The sequence below is a fragment of the Nerophis ophidion genome, linkage group LG09, assembly GCF_033978795.1.
Source record: "Nerophis ophidion isolate RoL-2023_Sa linkage group LG09, RoL_Noph_v1.0, whole genome shotgun sequence".
Lineage (NCBI taxonomy): Eukaryota > Metazoa > Chordata > Actinopteri > Syngnathiformes > Syngnathidae > Nerophis > Nerophis ophidion.
Genome location: NC_084619.1, coordinates 29291046 through 29300413, shown reverse-complemented (window position 1 = coordinate 29300413; position 9368 = coordinate 29291046).

Below are 9368 nucleotides of genomic sequence, written 5' to 3'. Positions count from 1 at the left end.
TTCAAATGAGTTCAATTTTCTTATTAAAGAAATTCATAAAGTCATCTGCCGAGTGGGTGGAGCTACTGGGAGGAGTCCCTTGTTGGGTTAGCGATGCTACTGTACTAAACAAATATTTAGGATTGTTTTTATTGAGGCGGATGAAATTGTTGTAGTAATTAGCTTTAGCTAAGGTAAGAGTGTGTTTATAAGTTATTAAACTATCACTCCATGGTTGATGGAAAACCTCAAGTTTAGTCGTGCGCCATTTGCGTTCCAGCTTTCTACATTATAGTTTAAGAACTCTAGTTTCTTCTGTAAACCAGCGGGTATGCCTTTTAAGGGCCTTTTTTAGTTTTAGCCGTGCTATATTATCAATGGTGTCGTGCATTAAAATACTTAATACTAAAAACAAAGAAAAGAAAGGAGAACAAAACACACACTGACACACACACACATGCAAACATGGCACTATAGACTTTAACAAAAACAAAATGTGCCATGTCACTGAGGATTGAGGAAAAACACAACTACTGGGGCGTCCACGCTGGACAATAACTAAAATAAACGCCACTCAAAAAATTTTATGAAAATATTACAGAATATATGTAAAACATTTAAATATTACAAAATTAATTAAAACATAACATTGAGATAATAATAGTATGAATAAATGAGGAAATACCAAAATAAGAAAAAAAAAGAGTTTACCATGATCAGTAAAAAGGTCTATTTTTAACCAGTGCCAGTGGACCTCAGGATCCGCGAGGGTTGATTCATTAATTTATTTAGTGACAGCTGGTTACACGCCAAAACTGACATCCTCGTTATGAAAAAGTATGGTAAAATGATTCCGAGCCATTTTCTGCTCTTTCACGAATAGGAGAATAAAATAGTATAATTCAACGATTCTATGGTAAAAAAAAAAAAAAATTGTACACCTGTATCGCCCTTTAGTTGCAGGGGCCAACGTTGCCCCAAAAATAGGACTTGATTAAGCAAAATCTTCATGCAATTGTCGGGCAAGTATTCACAGCGTTTCACTTTTGCACATTTTGTTATGTTACAGCCTTAGTCCAAAATACAATAAATACATTTTTGATCTTTAAATTCTACAGATAATCAAGTCATTTTGGGTGAAATTCCACCAGCTTGGCACACCTATCTTTGAGCATTTTCGCCTCATCCTCTTTGCACATTTCTCTTTGTAACAAAAGTATTGAGCAAAAGCTGTGAACATTAACACTTTCACATTGCCATTATTGTCATGATCTCTAGTCTGGATCATGTTTTTGTTATTTTTTGTTTGTTTTGGACTCTTTTAGTTCCTGTTCGCGCTCCCTTGTTTGTTTTAGTTTCCATGACGACTTATGATTTTCACCTGCCTCTTGTGTTCGGGTCACACCTGTCTCTAATCAAAAGACTATTATTTAAGCCTGTCATTGCCAGTTAGTCAGCTGGCGAAATTGCTCTGTTCGTGCCATAGTTTCATGCTCTTTTCATGCCATAATTTCATGCTCTTTTCATGCTATGATTTCATGCGATTCCATAGTTCATGCTATTTGTTTCGAGCCACAGTTTAGTGAGGTTTTCATGTCTTTAGTTTCATGTTTCATGTTCTAAAATGTTTGCCTTAGCTTCCGCGTGCAATAGGCACACCTGCCTTTGGGTTGTTTCCTATTTTTTTGTACGCTTTTGAGTTTTTGGAATCAAATATGTTCCTACCTGCTACCCTGGACCGGAAAAGTCTGTTCGCATCCCGGGAGAACAACCCCAGTTATAACAATTATGGGTTATTGTCAAAAACCCATTCAAAAATGAATGTATTCCATTGTGGAATAAGGCTGTAACATAACAAAATGCGGGGGGGGGGAGGAAGTGCTGCAAATACTTTCCGGTTATACTGTATTGTAAATAAGACACACACAAAAAAAACCCACAGCAACACTCATATAACGGTGTCACACACCAGTACACCAGCATATGCATGCCCCAGTACCTGAGGAGTATACAGCTTCACAGGCTGGTCCTCAGAGGAGAGAGCAGAGGGGACAGAGAGGATCAGGTACTTGAGCAGACCTCAGGAACCCAGTCTGGGGCACTGAGGGCCACACCTACCTGTGAAGGACCACTCTGGAGGGACAGCATCTTCCAGATGGTGGCTGTGTGATTTAGCAGAAACGGGAAGCAGCTGTGGCCAACACGACCCCCACGCTTGACTGGGACCCAACAAGGGAGGGAGGACATTTGCATGAGAGGATCAAGTCAGCAAGCACTGACACTTCCCTTTTAAATAAATGCTTTCAGTCAGGGGTCGGCAACCCAAAATGTTGAAAGAGCCATATCGGACCAAAAATACAAAGAAAAAATCTGTCTGGAGCCGCAAAACTTGTAAAACTCATACGAGTGTTATAATGAAGGCAACACATGATATAAGTGTCTATATTAGCTATATTAGACTACTATCAAAATGACTATGTGTTGCAGGCTTATGCAAGTCTTCGTTGACAGAAATGTTGAAATGTAATATTTATTCTACACATTTTTACAACATTGGAAAACATTGCTAAAACGGAGGCTTTTCAGAGGAGGTGATAACTCCTGGAAATGACCAGTTTAGAATGACCAAAGATAAAGATGTATGTGTTCAAGTTGAAGGAAACGGAAACTATAAATAAAATGAGCACAAATATACCTAATACACGAGGCATAATAATGCATTATGTACATACAGTCGGCATACATAACATGTTAGCATCGATTAGCTTGCAGTCATGCAGTGACCAAATATGTCTGTTAGTACTCCACACAAGTCAATATCTGTCACATAGTTTTAGTTCTTGAGTCCTTTTGTGTGTTTTGTTTATTTTTGGACTCTTCCGATCCCTTTGTGTGAGCACTTCCTTGTCTGTTCAGTTACCATGGTTCCTCATTTTTTCCACCTGCCATGCCTTTTACGCACACCTGTGGTATTTGTTTGTTTCTGTATTCAAACCTGCCTCCTCCCTTTGTTCGGTCTTGGTTCATCATTTTCTACTTGCAACAGTCACGTTGGTTTCCGTAAATCTTTGTGTTTTTGCCAAGTCTCGTCTTGGCTTCCGTGCATTCGGCACACTCATCTTGAACTCTTTGAACTCCATGCTAAATGTAGCATTAGCTTCCCGTGTGTAGGCACGCACTTTCTTTTCTGTTTGCACCAGTGTTCTTTTATCTTTTTGTACATTAAAATCAGCTCTTACCTGCAACCCTGCCTGGTCCGAGTCCTGCAGCATCTTGGGGGGACAACTCGCGCATCAAAATGCGTTCCAAACGTGACAAATATCATCATCAAGGCTCACCTTTGTGGATTCACGCACAGCATAAAACGTTTGATGGACAAATAGAGACAAAGAAGGAGTGGCATGAGACACGTCTTTCTGTAGCAACATCAAGGAAAGTTGTACGTGTAAACAAACGGCGGTGTGTTCAATGACTTCTGAAATTAGGACAAAATGGCGCGCACCAAATACTCTCATTAGTGAAGCATGTTTAATGTAAATAGTGGCATTTCTAACAATTAGGAAGGTTTGTGTCATGTTTGTTCCACAGAAAGCATGTTAAAACTAAAATATATATATTTTTCTTTATCTTTTTCCATTTTCATACATTTGTAAAAAATCTCCAGGGAGCCACTTGGGCGGCGCTGAAGACCCGCTTGTGGCTCGAAAGCCACACTTTGCCGACCGACCGTTGATGCTACAATGGCTTGTAATAGAGGCCTCTGTCTCATTGCCATGGCAACGCTTTAATCATCGCACAAATCCAATACCTTTGCAAGGTCCCACAGTGCAAACAAGCTTCTTTGTGGGGTTTCTCAAACACAAATGTACACACACAGACAGAAACACACAAACGCACACACACACACCCACACTGTCCCATTAATGGAAAGTGACAGGAAGACAATGAATGTCGACACTGCAAATTTTTTCACCCTTTTCCAACGTGCTTCTCGACACACATCTCTGACAGGGTGACACATTTGTACACAAGTAGACTTGTCGGTATTCAGGTTGCAATCTCTATTGGTGCGGTATACAAATATGTTTTTTAAATATATAGATGGGATGGATTTAGAGAGCCAAGTCCAGTTGATATTTGGCTGGGTTCAACAACGTTGTCTTAAAAATGACCGCTTAAATCTAAAATGTTTTGACATTTCAACAGCAGCAATGAGATACAAGGAAATAATCAGTGTTAGAGTTTCAACTTTAAATTAAAAATATGTTTACATGTAATTCTAACACCTACCACCCTTGGCAACGTCACACAAAGAAGCCACTTTATTCAGTCTTGGCACATCTAAAAAAAATTGTAATTTGTGATTATGATGCAATTTATAGTAACTTTCTAACATTGTTGTTAACCATTAGAAGTAAAGAGTTATTTATGGGTAAACTGGTCAGTTATCTATCCGTATAATAATGCAGGCATTACTGTATGTTGTACAAGTACCTAAATGCACCACAATATCATGTTTTTTGCCAAGTGCTGTAGGTGTCCCTCTACTCCTGCGTCACAAGCAATATAAGGTTTTTTTTTTTTGTTATGCCTGTTTACAACTACCCTGGGTATGGCTATGTGTGTGAGTCAAAAAGGAGTTTGCAGCTCGTTTGTAAAAATAAAACCTTTTTGGAGTTTGTAGTGACGCCCTCGCTGCAGGCCTAAACACTGTCAGAAGCCATGACCATTAACAACTTAAATTCTAATATTTGTTTCATGACATTTGCGGATTTTTCTCCCAGCTGTCTTATTATTTTCATGTCGTACGGCAGGGGCCCCCAAACTTTTTGACTCAGAGGCCACATTAGGTTAGGTTTGTATGTATATATATATATATATATATATATATATATATATATATATATATATATATATATATTTAAATATATATATATATATATATATATATATATATATATATATATATATATATATATATATATATATATATATATATGTATATAGTTGAGGCTTCTGTGGTTTATCCGTTATACAGTGCTCAATATCGGGGTAGAGCTGAATATAGATGGATAGATAGTACTATATTTATTCCGTCAGGAGAGTTCCTTCAGGAAAATTACAATTTTCAGCACAATCCCATTCAAGATGAGACAAACATTACAGGTAGACAGAACAGGATCGCTGACGGGTCTGCCGGCTTCCAGCGCCCCTTACAAAAAAGATGACATACAGGTAAACAAGGGGGGTAGGGGGGGAAAGAAAAAAATAGAAGATTAAATCAAATTAAAAAATCGGTCTTAGCCTAGGCCCTGGAGTGGCGGTGCAGACTGAGGCCAAGGGAAAAAAAAAAAAAAAAAAAACAACTCATAGCCATAGTACACATCCCTCTTCCATGTGTGTAAGAGGGAAACATCAAACATCAAACAACACAATGGACATTAAAGACATTAAAGCAGCTGATGCAACAAGACACTTCTACATACAGCTATGAATAAAAAGTAAAATAAACATATCCACTGTGGTGGTCTCTGCGGTGTTCCACGCCATCGTCCGCTGGGGTGGAGGGAGCATGGCCAGAGACAGAAGCAGACCCAACAAGGCAACCAAGACAGCCGACTCCACGCTCGGCCAGTGTCCAGTCCGCATGGATGAGCGAGGATACGTCCAAGGTGACTGAGGTGTCCGACACCTGCTCACCCAGTCAAGACACAGCGAAGCCTCTCCGTCCCAGCGCTCAGTGGTAGCTCCGCAGTCCTGTCCCCTCATCCGCATCTCCTCCAGTCCCTCCAAACAGACTCTGGTGTAGCAGAGACCCTGCAGCTGGTCTCCATGGCCAAAAGGCTCCCGGGAGGCAGATCCAGAAGTCCACAAAAAAAGCACCACAGAGGTCACGAAAGTGCCACCCCTTGTCACAAAGTCCCAAAGGGTCCCGGACCAAAATGCAAAAAAATATAATAACACATGAAAACAAGAGGGAAACACAAAAGGATGACACAAGAGCACAGAGCTCCTGCCTACAGCAGCCACTACAGCAGCGCCATCTTGGAAAAAAAAATAATAATAAAAAAAATAAAAAATATACGTTAGGTCAGGAAAAAACAGAGTTTTTCCTGACCTAATGTGTATATATATATATATATATATATATATATATATATATATATATATATATATATATATATGTATATATATACTGTATGTATATATAGACACATTTATTTATTCATTTATATGTATGTATATATATATATATATATATAAATATATATACATATATATATATATATATATATATATATATATATATATTACTTGCGCACTAATTGACTGAAAGAGCGTGCGCTTGCCGCTGATGATGTCACGTTATTGAGGGAAAAATGTATTTATCCATTTTTAGACAATGGATATTTTTTGTCCAAATAGATTTCAGCTCCTGTGTGTTGCCATGTTGTCGTAACCTGACCTGGGGCCTCATGTACAGCGAATTACGTGGCTTACCTGACTAAATGAGGACATACGATTTAATAAAAAAAACGGTGTACAGCAGTAAAAATGGACTTCACGGTGGAAGAGGGGTTAGTGCGTCTGCTTCACAATACAAAGGTCCTGAGTAGTCCTGGGTTCAATACCAGGCTAGGGATCTTTCTGTGTGGAGTTTGCATGTCCTCCTCGTGAATGCGTGGGTTCCCTCCGGGTACTCCGGCTTCCTCTTACCTCCAAAGACATGCACCTGGGGATAGGTTGATTGGCAACACTAAATTGGCCCTAGTGTGTGAATGTGAGTGTGAATGTTGTCTGTCCATCTGTGTTGGCCCTGCGATGAGGTGGCGACTTGTCCAGGGTGTACCCTGCCTTACGCCCGATTGTAGCTGAGATAGGCACCAGCACCCCCGGCAACCCCAAAGGGAATAAGTGGTAGAAAATGGATGGATGGATGGGCAGTAAAATTTGAGATGTATGAAAATCCAAGCGGGCAGCATGGTGGAACAGGGGTTAGTGTGTCTGCCTCCCATGCTTGCCAACCCTCCCGGATTTTCCGGGAGACTCCCAAAATTCAGCGCCTCTCCCGAAAACCTCCCAGAAGAAATTTTCTCCCGATAATCTCCCGAAATTCAGCCGGATTGGAGGCCACAACCCCTCCAGCTCCATGCAGACCTGAGTGGGGACAGCCTTTCTTCACGTCCGCTTTCCCACAATATGAACAGCTTGCCTGCCCAATCACGTCACAACATCTTTGGACTGATGCTAAGTGGAAAAGTGTTCTGTGGTAAGACGAGTCAACATTTCAAATTGTATTTGGAAACTATGGACGTGGTGTCGTCCGGAACAAAACGGAAAAGAACCATCCGGATTGTTATAGGCGCAAAGTTCAAAAGCCAGCATCTGTGATGGTATGGGGGTGTATAAGTGACCAAGGCATGGGTAATTTGCAGTTCTGTGAAGGCACCTAAATGCTGAATGGTCCATACAGGTTTTGGAGCAACATAATGTTGTCATCCAATCAACGTTATCATGGACGCCCCTGCTTATTTCAGCAAGACAATGCCAAGCCACGTGATACAACAGCGTGGCTTTGTAGTAAAAGAGTGCGGGTACTTTCCTGGCCCACCTACAGTCCAGACATGTCTCCCATCGAAAATGTGTGGCGCATTATGAAGGGTAAAATACAACAGCGGAAACCCCGGACTGTTGAACGACTGAAGCACTACATAAGACAAGAATGGGAAAGAATTCCACTTTCAAAGCTTCAACAATTAGTTTCCACAGTTCCCAAACGTTTATTAAGTGTTGTTAAAAGAAAAGGTGATGTAACACAGTGGTGAACATGCCATTTCCCAACTACTTTGGCACGTGTTGCAGCCGTGAAATTCTAAGTTAATTATTATTTGCAAAAAAAATAAAGTTTATGAGTTTGAACATCAAATATCTTGTCTTTGTAGTGCATTCAATTGAATATGGGCTGAAAAGGATTTGCAAATCATTGTATTCTGTTTATATTTACATCTAACACAATTTCCCAACTCATATGGAAACAGGGTTTGTACATTTTAAAGTGCATCTTTGTAGATGATGCTACAAATGTACAAAATAAACCACATGATGTTAGTACATCAGTCGAGGAAAATGAACTACATAAATATCATACTGTAATTTGATTTTATCTTGATAGATTGAAAATCAACACCAATGAGTTGACTGATGAACATTATCGCATAATTTAGTCCAAAATATAAAAAACGGAAAATAAAGAGAGAATACTATTAACCGCAAGATATAAGTGTAAAAAAAACCCCAACAACATTATGATTTGTACGATTTCAAAATGTGCTTGTTCTATTTTTAAACAAAGAAAACTTGTCCAGGGTGTGCCCCGCCTATCGCTTGAATGCAGCTGAGATAGGCTACAGCGACCCTCCGCGACCCTGAAATGGACAAGCGGTAGAAAAATGGATGGATGGGATGGAAAACTGAAGTTGTCTTTATTTTTAAGTTGTCGTGCCGTGATTTTACCAGTCCGGCCCACTTGTGAGTAGAATTTTCATGTGGCCCCCGGTCGAAAAATGAGTTTGACACCCCTAATCACCATGATGTTGTATTGTCGAAGTTTGGAGTTGTTTAGAAACAATGCATTGGAAGACAAAGGATTAACTGCAGTGTTGTAAAGTAATGACATCCAAATACCTACAGTACTTGTAAGTATATCTTAATATATCTGTACTTTGTTACTTATATTTCGGACAACTTTCACTTTTACTCAACTACATTTCTTAGATAAAAAAAGTTGAGTTGGTGACGTAATACCTATTTGTTGTCATAGCAACGGTAAGCGCAAAGAAGAAGAAGCCTCCTGAATTGACTCAACTAATGGATTCCTTGTCAGCTGCTATGTTGCTGGCTTTAGGGACGGCACTTTACCTGGGCTAGGGGGTGCTCTAGCCCAAGCATAAATCTGTTTAGCCCAATTTGAGCAACCCTCTCCCCGCCACAGCATTTTAGGGCCCTACTATGCAAAACCAACTTTTCTTACCTATTAGTACCTGCTGCTGTGTATTTGGGATCTGCATTAGTCCCAAATACTTCCTCCAAAGGAACCATTAGGAATTCATCCATTTCATATGTCAGCGGATTATCAATTTTTACTCTTTGGCGTGATGGTCTCCAGCACCAAACGGTAGAAAAATGGATGGATGGTGTGAATGCCATGTTTGGAGGAAGCTAACCACCGCTCATCACCAGGCCAATACCATCCCTACAGTGAAGCAGGGCGGTGGCAGCATCATGCTGTGGGGATGTTTTACAGATGTACAGAGACGTCCTGGATGAAAACCAACGATTCTCATCCAATCTATTAGAGCTTGAGAGGTGCTGCAAAGAGGAATGGGCAA